Source organism: Pongo pygmaeus, chromosome 6 (assembly GCF_028885625.2).
Source record: "Pongo pygmaeus isolate AG05252 chromosome 6, NHGRI_mPonPyg2-v2.0_pri, whole genome shotgun sequence".
Lineage (NCBI taxonomy): Eukaryota > Metazoa > Chordata > Mammalia > Primates > Hominidae > Pongo > Pongo pygmaeus.
In genome coordinates this window covers 84,348,100-84,362,181 of record NC_072379.2, presented here as the reverse complement: position 1 = coordinate 84,362,181, position 14,082 = coordinate 84,348,100, and the positions used below count along the sequence as shown (strand labels likewise).

At 39.2% G+C, this 14,082-nt stretch overlaps 1 protein-coding gene across 1 annotated transcript in view; it reads right to left on the bottom strand.

Moving 5' to 3' along the window:
- CALCR (calcitonin receptor) overlaps positions 1–11,081 on the bottom strand; it is a 152,996-nt gene extending 141,915 nt beyond the window's left edge. Inside the window, exons 1-2 of the mRNA XM_054495353.1 lie at positions 11,049–11,081; positions 10,646–10,863 (exon numbers count right to left, since the gene is read on the bottom strand). The gene's annotated coding sequence lies outside the window, so the exon portion shown is untranslated. The remainder of the gene's footprint in view (positions 1–10,645; positions 10,864–11,048) is intronic.
- Between the last annotated feature and the right edge of the window lie 3,001 nt (positions 11,082–14,082).

The window sequence follows — 14,082 nt, the reverse complement described above, 5'->3', positions numbered from 1 at the left end:
AATCACTATTTAATTCTCTTGACTTTCTATCCATGGATCTGCTGCTCAAAGGCACACAAAATGCAAAACTGAAAGACATTTTATATTATAATGACAGAGCTTTCGCCGTCATACATTTATAATGAGCACACTTCCCTTTTCTGATTTACTTACATACTGGAGCTAGACCTCCTTGGTTCATTTCCGAATCCATCATATTAGCTGTGTGTTCTTCAGTAGGATACTTACCTCTCTGTTCTTCAGTTTCTTTATGAGTAAAAGCGTGCAATAGTACCTACCTTAGAGGGTGGCTGTGAAATTTAAATACATTAAAATCTATAAAAGGCATAGAAAATTACTGGCTCATAGTAAGTACTATGTGTTAGCTATTATTACCATTATTGTTATTATTGAAATATTTCAATGTCTATTTCATATCCGAGTTTTCTTGAAAGTTTTCAAAACTTACTTTTTTTTTTTTTAGAAAGTAGAAATTACACATTTCTGGGAATCAGGGATTGATCAAAGTTTCACACTTGTCTCTGTTTAGATTATATTCCAATCATTGCCAACACTATTATTTAATTTCCGAGAATCTACCAGAAAGAGAGTACTTTGAGAACTAAGTGGTGAATGTGTGGGGAGGGACAGAGTGCTGGTGAGCAGGTCAGATGGAAGGTTGTTGGAGTGGTCCAAGTGATAGATGACAGTGGTCTGGCTACCTTAGAGGCAGTGGATATTAAGCTTTTAACATGCTTAAGTTTAGTATAAAGCTTCTTCAAGTTTAGAAATAAAGACTCAAACACATTTGATCAAAGAACACATCATAAACATTGATAATACATTTTTTTTTCTGAGACGGAGTTTTGCTCTTGTTGCCCAGGCTGGAGTGCAATGGCACTATCTCGGCTCACTGCAACCTCCACCTCCCGGGTTCAAGTGATTCTCCTGCCTCAGCCTCCCAAGTAGCTGGGATTACAGGTGCACACCATTACCCCCAGCTAATTTTTTGTATTTTTAGTAGAGACGGGGTTTCGCTATGTTGGCCAGGCTGGTCTCAAATTCCTAACCTCAGGCGATCCACCTGCCTCAGCCTCCCAAAATACTGGGATTACAGGAGTGGGCCACCACACCCAGCCATTTTTTTTTTTTTTTCCTGAAGGTAGTCCGTGTTTACTTCACTATGTCATACTTTGCAGAAAGCAGGCATTGTAGGCATAGGGCAAAATAAAAGTAATTAATTTTGAAGTAGGGGCAAAGGGGGTTTAGAGAGATATTGTGGAAAGACTCAAACAATGAGGCTTTTCCTTAGGAAGGCCAGCTTCTAGAATAAATGAGAATACTATATGAATGGTAGGTGCCGGACAAACTAGGAGAAGGGGAGGGGACATGAGAGACAAGTTCTGCCTCTTTTACAATGTAATGCAGAGCCACTCTTATTCATGTGTTTAACTGTCTTTGAGGTCATCTATAAGTACATTAATGCACATATTTTTCTGTATTTGCTTATGGCTCCCTGCAACTTTGCAGTTCCTTTAGGGAGAGCACTAGATGTGGAGTCAGAAGGCTGGAGTTTTCATGGCAGAACTATTACCTCCTGGTTGGAAAATAATGTCATCTCTGCTATGGTCTCCTCTTTAATGAATGCACTGGGCTCCTGAATAATAATAAGGGTAAAATATTAGTTATCAAGAAGATATATAGCATTACTTCAAATGTTAGAAATGCCTCTTTAACAAATTAAAATGCAGACCATAACTTCCAGTTTTGATATTTGTGGACTCCACATTGCTACTCTTCAAATATGCCCAGATATTAATATTTTAGTAGCTGAGAAGAAATGCTAAGTTTCTCACTGACCTTGTATTCACTAAAATAACACATCTAATTTGAAGAATATATATTTTCCTCATGGGATGCAATACAATTGTTTTCATTTTGAATGGGAAAAGAAGCCACCCAGTAAATTCTTATTTTTTTCTAAATTGGCCCTCGAGCAAGGATCATTCACCACTTTGCTGGGATTTTGCCTTAGTGCCACCTTTGCAGTCTATGTGATGTTAGTAATGAAAAAGTGGTCTAATATCCTGACCTTTCAGTCCTGCAGTAGGCCCAGTGAAGAAGGTGTTAAAGCAATTTGCATTATTATGTACCCTGTGCCATGAACTTCTGTGAATCTTGGGCTAAAGAGATTCCATTCCAATGTCCATAAACACCAATGTTTTCTATGATACATCCTCATACTTGAAAGAATTCTATCTGTCAGACTTAAGGTTAGAAACAAATAATTATGCTGGAAGTTGGGTTAATTAATGGATGAGTCAAGTCAATTTAAAATTTAAATTTGGCAGCAGTACAATTTTCCTTTCTTTTTCCCTTGTTGCCTGCGTTGACTTTATGAACACCTCACTAGAGAGGAAATCTCAAAAAGCAAAGCTTTTCTTTAAAAAATATTATTATTAAAGAGATTTTTTCCTATAATACAATAAATATAATTTTCATATTGATTAAGAGCTGACACCAAACTAAAATCCATTTGCAATTAAATTTACTTGATGTCTGCCTACTTAATAGATTTGGGACAGACAATAAAAACCTATGAAATCCTAGAAGAACTATATCACATTTCACTTTTTTTTTTTCTGTGCAGTAACGTTATGTTTGTATACTTAGCTATCTGGAATGTAAACTTAATATGAAGTCTGATCCTGAACTATTCCAGGTTATACCAAAAGGCTGGAATTTGGTTATAGGTATAGTCACAGTTCCGGTGGCCTGATTGAGTTGGAGAGCTGAGTTTAAAGCCTATAGAGATTGGCTGAAATATCCATTGAGAGAGGCTCCCAATTCTGTTACTTACAGGCTCTAATCATCAAAGACAATTAACATTCCAATTATATTAAAATAAAGAGATGTCTCAGTCGCCCTCAAAATTCCATTTGAGTACAGTAGCAGAGAGAGCATAGTCTTTTGGTTTTAGGCGAACTTAGGTTTGAGTTCCAGCTCTGCCACTCAGAGATGTATGAACCTTGCTGGGTCCCTGTAAGTGTTCTGCCCTGTTTCCTCACCTATGGAATGGGCTTGATAATATACCATATGATCGTCTTAAGAAGTCACTGAGTATCATTGTATCCTGCACACAGTAAGGGCTCAATGAATAGTAGCTGTTTTTTTTTTCTTCTATTTTTAGTTATACCTGGGAAATCTAGAAGGTATTAATATTAACTTGCGGAAAATCAGCTATTCAAACTATTTAGGATTAATTGTTTTCAGGGCTTGGATCCACATTAGGAAAATGAGAAGGAAAAATGTTTAGTTTTGTTTTGTTTTTCTTGCCTATAAGAGGTATAAATACCACCTAAGTAGCTCCAGCCTAGTGCAAGAAGCAGAGGAGAAATAGAGGTATGACTTTGTGATTAAGAGGGCAGAGGATTGTTGGGAAACAGTTCTGCATGATTAAACTGAATGCTATGTTCTGAACATGTGTGCTATGTTTTAAATGCTCACTAAAGAAAACCAACTCAAACCCGAAATAGAAGAATGGATGTTAAGAATATGAATGAATTATTGGTTTGGAGGAAGTACTACAGATGAATAGCTGAAAGCTCTGGGGAAACAGCTAGTTGATAACTTAAAACAAGAAAACTTTAAGCCTCAGTGTGCAGGAGAAAAAAAACACTTTATTTATGGACACGTTTAGGGAAGTTTTAACTCATTTCTCTAAGAGAAGAGAGGGTCTCCTGGATGTGCTGGGACAAAGAAATAATGATGACTCTGTCCTTTGTAATCTGGTAGAGAAATAAGAAAATAATACAAAAGGGAGATTAAACCACCATAAAACAAGTATAAAATGGTATAATTTGTGATTCAAAAATTGCTATATTTGGCCTGAAAAATTTATCTATGCAACTTTTTTTTTTATAAAAAGGTTTTTTTTTAAATTATACTTTAAGTTCTAGGGTACGTGTGCACAACGTGCAGGTTTGTTTCTTAGGTATACATGTGCCATGCTGGTTTGCTGCACTCATCAACTCGTCATTTACATTAGGTATTTCTTCTGATGCTGTCCCTCCTCCAGCCCCCCACCCCCAACAGGCCCCAGTGTGTGATGTTCCCCGCCCTGTGTCCAAGTGTTCTCATTGTTCAATTCCCACCTATGAGTGAGAACATGCCACTGTCCTTGTAATAGTTTGCTGAGAATGATGGTTTCCAGCTTCATCCGTGTCCCTGCAAAGGACATGAACTCATCCTTTTTTATGGCTGCTCTATGCAACTTTTAAGTACGCAAACAGTCTGGGAAATATTTGGTATATGCAGAAATCCTAGAATTTCCAGATCATTATTATTGAGGGCAGGGGCTTATAAACTCATTTTTCCCCAATATACTATCACAATAAAGAGATTAAGAAAATTATTTCAATGAATGCAAGGCAACAGAGAAAAATACTTTACATACTACATGGGTATTTAATATATACCTATATATTCATACACACGCAAACACACACAGCTCACATGCATGGGACCTCTGGAAACTCTAAAACAAGAGATATCAATCATGATGTGATATGACATCTTTGTTGGGGGGATTAAACGCTGTCCAGGAAAGGCTAAAAAGAAGGAAGCAGCATGTAAGTTAAGCTTTAGGAGACTGCACCTTTCAAAAAGGGAAAATAAAATAAGGCAGGCGTCTCAAACTGATTGAAATTATTGTGTACAATCAGTGTCTCCATTTCCTCACTTCACATTTATTTCTCAACCCACACCCAACTCACGACTAAAATTGCTCTCAATTAAATCCAATTGCGAGCTCTCAATCCTTATCCCACTTGATCTACTGGTAACATCCCGCATGAGTGCTCGCTTTCTCCTTCCTGGCTTCCATAAAATTACATTCTCTTTCTCTCTCTCTCTCTCTCTCCTGTAGTCTTTCATCTCTGTGTTTTTTTTGCAGGATTGTTTTCCATTTCCCTTTAAATATTAGTGTTTTCCAGGATTCTAAGATGTTTTACTTTTCTTTTAATTTTCTACCTTTAATTTTTTCCTCTATGTTTTCTTTCTTTATTCCCTGTTTTTACTTCTCCAGAGATAATATGCTTTATTCCTATGCTGTCTGCTGAAATAGATTCACTATGTCTCTTAAATTTATATTTCTAGTACCAAATTCTCTCTTGAGGCACTAATTTCTATATCTACTTCTACTTAACATCATCACATGGATGAGCCAAAGATATTATTTTTTTTCCTCCAAATTCAACAATTTATCTTCCCTCTCCAAAATATTCCTTGTCCCGACTTGGTGAATGACATCACATCTCTCTTATTATCCACGAAAGAGGCCTGGAATTAATCATACAATTTTTCTCTTTCATTTTACCTCTAATTTCTATTGTTCACCAAATCCTACAAAATCTACCTTTAAAATAATTTCCTGTTTTTTTTTTCCTTTTCTGTCTCCAACAAGGAGGCCCTAATTGATTCTTCCCTCTGTCACTGCAGTAAGGCTGCGGGTGTCCAGTTAATCTGTATCCATCCTTTTTTCAATCTAATATGCCTCTTATTTTCCACCAGAGAGATCTACCAAAATGGCAAATCTGATTATTTCAGTAACCTATATTAACTCCTTCAAGGACCCCCACTATCTTCCTGATAAAATGCAAACCCTTTAGTATGGTAGGCATGCAAGCTTCTTTGTGTATAATCTGTGTCCTTTAGACCCTGCTGGGACAACAAAAATACCTGTGGTTTTCCCAGGTCACCATGTTGTTTCAAGCCACAATCTGGTTTCCTGCCTGTAACACTTCATTTCTTCCCCTCTTTATCTAGCTCATTCTGTTCTGTCATTTCAATGCTGAATCATATGCCCTTTAGGGTAACCTCCCTAGAAAATTTCCCTGATGCCCGGGTTAGTTGTCTAGCTAGGCACCCTCATGGCATTTCTCTATTGGAATACATACCACAGGGCTGTATAATGTTTGTTGGTTTGACTGTCTTTTCCATTCCCCATGAAACCAGGATCTGTAATCTGTCACAATATCCCCTGATATCCCCTGACTAGGACATAATAGGCACTTAGTACATATTTATTGAGTTTTAAAATATGAGCAAAGCTATTAGGATGGAAATTTGTTAGATGTGTTATGGGAGAATGATTAATACATTTTAAGGATGGAGGAAGGTAAGATTTGAAATGTTGAATTCTGAACCACCGGACAAATAAAGGGCAGGGAGTGAGACTAGGTGAGACTAGGGTTGCAGCGAGACATGAAAACCAAAGAAAAGCAGCTCTGCAATGGAACCATTGATGTAAAGGGACACACACACACACACACACACACACACATACTTCAATTTTGAGGCAGAATAATATAGACTGAGGTTGACATGCAAGGGCACAGGGTTGAAAGTGAAGAATGGACTCCAAATCAGGAGTCAATTTTTCTGGTGTAACTACAGCTTCAGAACTAAAATTAAGGAGCGGTTGAGGTTTTCTACCTGACTTGGATAGGAAAGCTACACTAGGATTATACCATGAAACATCTTAAATACCAGGCTGAAAAGGGGTTCTAAGTCTTGCAGTCCTTGGACCATTACTGAATAATTATGAACAGAGGGGGAGAAACTAGAGATTAGAAAACAAGTCTAACCATGTTCTGTAACACTGAATTCAGCACAAAGAAACTTAATGTGACTGAATATTAGGAGAATAAATATTTTATTAATGATAATAAAAACTTAAACTAGAGGTGTGGCACTGATACTTAGAGGAAGAAAAATGTAGCATCCATGGGAAAAACTGGAAGTAGTCTGAGACTTGATAAGAGAGAGGAAAGACATAAATTTTACTGAAATAGTTAAACATAAATTTTAGTGAAATGGGATAGTTAAATATTTCACTGAACCAGGTACTTTATTTCTTTGAGAAATAACTCCTTGAGTTTAGATTATCTGTGTTATTCTGGTACAAACAATACCAATTTATATGCTATTTTTAAAAAATAAACAGGGACTTTAATTTTTAACAGACAGAATCTTATACCTCAGGTATCCACTGGTACCCTGGAGGTACCAGGCAGCTGTGCAGAGCTGCAGGCATAGGCTAGGAAGTGCTGCCAGCTTCAATGAGGTATATGTTGCCTTGCCAACTTGTATTAGGGACATTTTTCTGTATTCTGTGATCCACTCTTTCTTCCCTGAAACATTTTTTTTTCTTAAAAACAAAAACAAAACTACATTCTAATCAGACAAAACTGTTTTTGAAAAGCCAATTCAAGAAAATTACTGTTAGAAGTATTGAGGAACAGATACTGATAACATTTTTTCTACTGATTCTTCTCCAATGTTCTATCTTCATGATTCACTTTTAATATAAAATTTTAAAGATCTCAAACCTCTCCATATTGCTGGTTTTCTAAATGTATAAGGGAAGCCAGAAACATATGTTAATATGATTTTCTGTGTTTTGATACTAGAATTGAAAACAAGTTAGTATCATTACGAAAACACAAAATCTTATCACTTGGTTTTATAACACTCATTATATGAAGCTCTGGAAGATCACATTCACATGGAAAAGCACATAGTTGTCACAGAAATGATGCTTTTAATTAAGTAAAAGATCCATACCTGATTGGGATGATTACTTATGTACTTGTCATTCTCTACTATACACGACATCCTTGAGGATAGGGATATGACTTATTTGTCTGTGTATCTTCAGGCTTAGTGCAATGCTTGGCATAGAACAATCAAAATTTTTTTGAATGAATGACATTTAAAAAAATATAACACATAGAACTTACTATGTACCAGACACCTATCCAAATGCTTTACAGATATTAACTCATTTAATTCTTATTCTACAAAGAAAATTAAGGCACAGAGAGGTTACATTATGTGCCCAAATCACACAGATAGAAAGTTATGGAGCCAGAAGTCAAGCTCAAGCAGAGCTGTGCCAGAATTTGTACTCTTAACTTATATTATCTCTAAATAAATGCTGCTGTTAAGTTGTAAAAAATACAAATATGTATATAAATATATAATGTAATCCATCATTGAACTTAAAAAGACCTGGGTTCAAATATATTTTTAATTTACTTGGTTCGTGGCTTTGAGCAAGTTCATTAATCTAATGGGTCCTTAATTTCCTCACACATAAAATAATAATAATAGCTTGCAACTCACAAGGCTACTCTTAGCTTAAAACATAATTTTTGTAAAAGTACTAGATTATCATTGGCACCGGGTATATGGTAGTTAGTGTGCCAAGGGGAATGATGCTATTTTCCTCTTTCTCTTCTTTCAAAAGGGTACGTATTTGTACGTTACACATTATACAGGTCTTAAGCAAAAGGAGATAAAATTGTATGTTTCATCAAGTATTATTTTCAACATCTCTTAAAGCTAGAGTTCATTTACTAAAGCATTTTCTGGATGGGCAGATCAATTTCAAACTCAATAGCTTGTTTTCTGGATAAAAAATGTTTTTCCGAGAAGCTGTTATGGTCTAAACATCTAACATCAAATATTAAAATATTTTTCTTCTAATTGTAAGATCAAGTTATACATATATATGTATGTTTATACATATATGTTTCTTTTTTTTAAAGAAAAAACTATTTGACCAGCAACATAACAAACAACATTTATTTTTATCAAAAGCCTCCCACATCAATGAGTTCTACCAAGTCTGCTGGAAACCCTCTTGGTCAGTGGCTCTCAATCCTGGTTGCATATTACAATCACCTAAAGAAATACATCAAATTGCAGACCCTTTCCACAGATATTCTGATTTGATTGAATTGGGGTAAGGCTGAGCATCCGTATTTTTTGAAAGTTCTCCTATTAACCCTAATTTGCAGCCCGAGTTGAGAATACTGGTTTAGATTATCATTGAAACCATTAACGGTCTCCTATTTCCATTTCACTTGAACTCTAATAAAAACCAACAGTAGATAATATTTTCATTCATGTTAACATTGACAGAGTCTGAGAGGTTCATCAAGAACAGAATTGCCATGGCACAACTAAACTAATAGTTAGCTCCCTTTCTTCAACTGATTTGAGCAAATGCTGTCCATCCACCATCAATCATTACCTCCAGTTTCAAAATGAGAAACAGAAGATGTATTTATATCAGCTATTTCTTTTTAACTTTGAGAATCATGAAACAAAACAACTCCAAGATTATCTATGTGTTCTTATAAACTGGTTATAATGAAGATTTCTTGTTCACTTATTGTGTTGATGTAGCCAATGAATAAACTTAGAACATTTTATAATATGACCAGATATTATTCTTGGGCTATAGTTCATAAAATAAACTACAGGTTAGAGGCATTGAACCAGAACAAATCCTGGCTGATGGATGTTTTGAGTTATGCTAAAATATTGAGTAGAAATGAGTATCCACTGAGAATACCAACTTAAACTGTAAAGATTTTACAAATCTAATCATCTTAGTTTCTCTCATAATACTGGTGTATAACCAGCAATCTCAACTTTTTAAAGCTGAGTTATTTTACTACTGAACTCATAGGCTAGCAATATCCTATTAGAAATTACACTTTATAAATTCCATAATACTAAAAGAATTCCTACTTTGTCCTTAATGGTAAGTCAACTGGCCCAAATACATAAAATATTTGCTTTCTATGATCATTTAAGACAGACTCAAACTCGGACACTCTGTAATTTAAAGATTAGCTTTAAGAACTACATTGTAAAACTTTGACTTATTTTGAACATTTCACTTTCAATCACCGAATAATTTCAACAAATAGCCTTACATAGATAACTTGATTCCGGTTAACCACAGCCAGGAAATAGTCAGGGTCTCCTGAAGATCAGCAAGTGAAACCCTGCGTTCTCTTCTTGCATATATCACATAGTATTAGGTTAAAGCTTTCATATAAAACTTTTCTTAGGTAGATTTGCTAAATAAAGTCTGTATGATAGTTTACTAATCTCAATTGTATTGTTGATTTTTGACTTGGACCTCAAGGAAAATGAATGTTTTGAGAAAAGGAATTAATTTGTTACAGCTTTTCTTGATGTCTTTCACCCAGGCTTGGGAAGAGCTTCATGAAAAAGAGTACTCTTTTGGAAAACATGCACACAACATATTTTTCCTAATAGGTGTGAAGAATGGCTGCTATGCATAAATGATTGTTGGAAAACAATTCTCTGTAAAACATGACTTAACAAGCAACTCCATTCACTACTGTGCTCATTTCCAATATCCAGAACAACCATGACACATCTTATAGATGCCGATATTATATGTTTGTCAGTTAATAAACACCCTTTGGGAAAATTCACAACTTTAAACCCCCGTAATTTTCCTACCCAATAAGTTGGAGAATAAAACTTTTGAGGGAAAATTGATATGAACAACATAGTAAAAGTCACAAGAAATCAAACGATTCTTCAATACGAAACCATAAGTTGTTGGCTCTTCCCAGGACACCTATTTTTCTTTTTTCTTTATCAAGGGTAAAGTAAAGCATCTAAGACCTAGCTGACCCTACATGAGAATCACAAGCACCACAATCAAACCACATTTCTATAATCAAAAAGCAAGGTGCCTATAGCACCTGCACTGTTAAACATCCCTTGGACAACCCAAATCGTTAAGTCCCGCTCATTTCCAAACCCTCCTTACCTGGAATTCTGTCACTGGGCGGCTGGGCACAGCTCAATAGAAGCAAAGGGTGTTCGCAGGTGTGGCTCCAGGGACTCAGGCGCTCAAGCTTCAGCGCCCATCTCCTGGGCAGGAGATGTCAGCCGCAGGGTGAGGTGCGGACGTGCGCACTTCTCCAACCCGGGAAGGTCCGCCAGTCGCGCGGCGCAGCCCACCCAGAGGCTGGGGGGCTGGCTTTCCTAGTTTGATGCGAGAGCAAACTGCGTTAGTCTCAGTCCTCCCTCTCCGCCCCTCTCCTGGTTTTCTGACACTTTAAATCTGTCTTAGGTGGTTCAGACCCAAGTCTAGGTTGTCTTATCAGCTAAAAGACAACTGTTCTTTCCCCTGGCTTGCTTTCTACCTCCCCAGAGTCCGGGAGGCTCACCTTCCCGGCGCCTTCCTGCGCTCGCCCAGCTGTGAAGCTGTGCGCAAACTTCTCCCGACTTAAGAGTCTCAATCCTAGCCTGCGCTCCCGCCCCACCCCCGCCCGCCTCCCGACAGGCGGCAGACGAGGTGGCAGCAGAATTGATGAGAGCCAGCCCCCCTTCCCGGACCCCGCCACCCCAGTCAGCCCCCTCCTGTCCCAGGAGAGGGAGGGGCGAGCTGGTGAGCTCCGTGCGCCTCGCGCCAGCCCCAGTCGCCCCGGCCCGCGAGTGGGGCTGCGCTAGCGGCTGCTGTCTCGCTCCAGTCGGGGCTGGGGCTCACCCTGCGAGTCCGGGAGACTAAAGCGCCGCGTAAACACAGGAAGCAGGCGAGGGACCCGAGTTAGACCTTGAGTAGGGAGGGAGAGTGGGACGACAGTCTGGGCTGGGAGACAGCTTTCTGGGAGCCCTGTCCCCTCCCCGGAGGATGCAAATTCCGGAGGGAGGTGAGTTTCCACAAGAACCTTACCCCAGAGACATTGTGACCCTGGCTTCTTCAGCCGCCACTCCGGGGACAGCCTGTGGAGGGAGGGTCGGTAGTGGGCTAGGTAGTGAAAGTGGGGTGAGGACGTGGGAAGACGGCTGGCTAAGAGCTGGGGTGCTAAAAGGAAAAAAGAGCTGAGAGGAAGGAGATGAGAAGAGACACCTTGGGGGTCAGGCAAGCCCTGGGAGAGCGTCCGGAGTTGGGCGGCTGTAGGCTGGGGGCATAACTTGGATTTGGAGAAAGAGTGCCCTCCGTGTAGGGGACTGCTGGTGGGCACAGTGTTTTAGGGTGAATGAAAACAGAGAGGACGGCGAGGGAAGACGGGGATATGGGGTGCCTGACTTGGTGCCGGACACTGCGACTCCTCTTCTTTCCCCCTAAAGCCCTCGATGTCAGCAGGAGTCCGGGACAATCCAATTCCAGGCGGGGCACAGCGGAGGCTGGCAGGCACGCCCTGGGAGGCAGGCAAGTTGATTCCAAGGACGAGTCACCCTCAACCTCTTTTAGCCTACAACTGGGTGGAGCAAGGCAGGAGCCAACACTTCTTTCCCTAACTCTGTTTAGGGGGTGTTGGACTAAGAAAACAGCATCCGGTGCGTCCCAGGACCACAAGGTGGCCGTACACCGTCGAGGTTACTAAACACTGTCTCCTTGGCAAAAGAAATAATAGCAATCTTACAATAAAAAAAAAAAAAAAAAAAGAAATAATAGCAATCATTTAATAGGAGGGGAAGAAAGCCAGACGGCAACAGCACACTTTCCCTGGTGATCTTAGGTTCTCATAAGCACACGGGACAACACCAGGTGACAGAGAAGGAGGTGTCCTGTGAATGGAACTGCAGCCCTCACCCAACCATCCTTGGAGCTCTTTCATGGAAACATCAGTGACTGTAGGCAAAAGATGTGCCCGTTTTATTTTGCATGCTCCTGTTTTATTTTGAATCCTCATACCCCACCCCAGAGAGACAACAGGGACCCCTAATTTGTGTGGTTGAGGCTTTCAGGAGATCCAGTGGAGGACAGACTCAAGGATCAGATCAGCTCTCCCACCCAACATTCCAGGGATTTTGTTTTTCCAGGCTCCCTCCTCTATATACTCCCCCCTTCCCTGTCACCTCCAGTCTGGTGACCCAGAGGGCTGTGTGTGACTCACTATGCATTCAAACCCTGAGGCACTGCCTCACTGCAGAGGAAGATTGTACAGTCCCTTCATTCCCAGGATAAGTGAGAATGATGTTGTTAGCAGTAAGAAATGTGACTAGGAAAGGAGGCTGGGCAACTGGGAGACAAGGAAGCTTTGAAAGGAAAACACACACACACACACACACACACACACACACACACACAGAGTAACCTAAACAAAGCCTGTATAAGAAATCCTTCCGAATTCAGAATTTAGATACGAATCTTCACTCCATGCTGGGTTGGGTTCAATCTGTCTTGGGTTCAATAGCTCCCTGCTTTCCAACAGCTCCTGACCAGCCAACAGTTGACCATGACTTCCTTTAAGAATTCTCTTTTGGAATATTAATTACCTTCTTTTGGTGCAAACAGCAGAGAAATATTAAAGTTGTTTGAGAGTCTCCTATGGTCAACTGCTGGGGCCAAACATTGAGAATTTCTCGGGTTGTAGCCCAAGTCACTGAAATAACGATGATTCAGGGAGACTATTGCTGAGTAGAAAGTGTTGCCGCCCTCGGCATTGTGTGATAGAACAAGTACAAGGAGATTTTTCTGCTGGAGGTTAAATCCTAGGGCAGCCTACCTGATATTGACTACCAGTATTCTGAGAGCAGGATGGGCTTGATTCTATAAATCTAATGAACATATGTGGGATGCAGCCCTTAACCATAATGTAAACAAAGCGAAGTCTAAAAGTTATTGAGAAAAATGGCATGGGTGTATCATAAAACTTTAAACTGTTTGTGGGCTCTAAGCATAAGCAACCTCAGCTGATTAAAGTGTGAACTGTGTTAGATACAATATTGGGGGAAACAATGAGAGTTCTCTGTAGGCAGAATATTTCAGGGAAGGTGACACAGCAGAAGCAAGATCAGGGATGAAGCTCTCTTGTCCCCTAAGAAGATTAAATTGACTTTGTCAGTAACAGATATTTATTGAACACCAAAGGGGTTATGTACCTGTTGGAAACACTTGGATTTTACAGAAATTTAACTCTACTGCTTTCTTAATATTATCACAGTATTTTCTACATGGACACAGTGTGGTAAGTTTTTGGAGGGTGGATGTTAACATGGGGATGGTCTGATAAGGGGAATTGGCATTGTTTTGAAAATGTTATGAGACCCATTACTGGATCTTGAAATCAAGTTAGCGGGCATAAGTAACATTTAAAAAATGAAGTGGAATAGGATAGAAAAATAAGAGTTCATTGCCATTTGAAAGCACAAGAGTGGTTTCTTGAAACTTGTCTTATTTCTCTCTCTCTCTCTCTCTCTCTCTCTCTCTGTGTGTGTGTATGAGATTGCAAAGTAAAATGTATTTCTTTCTGT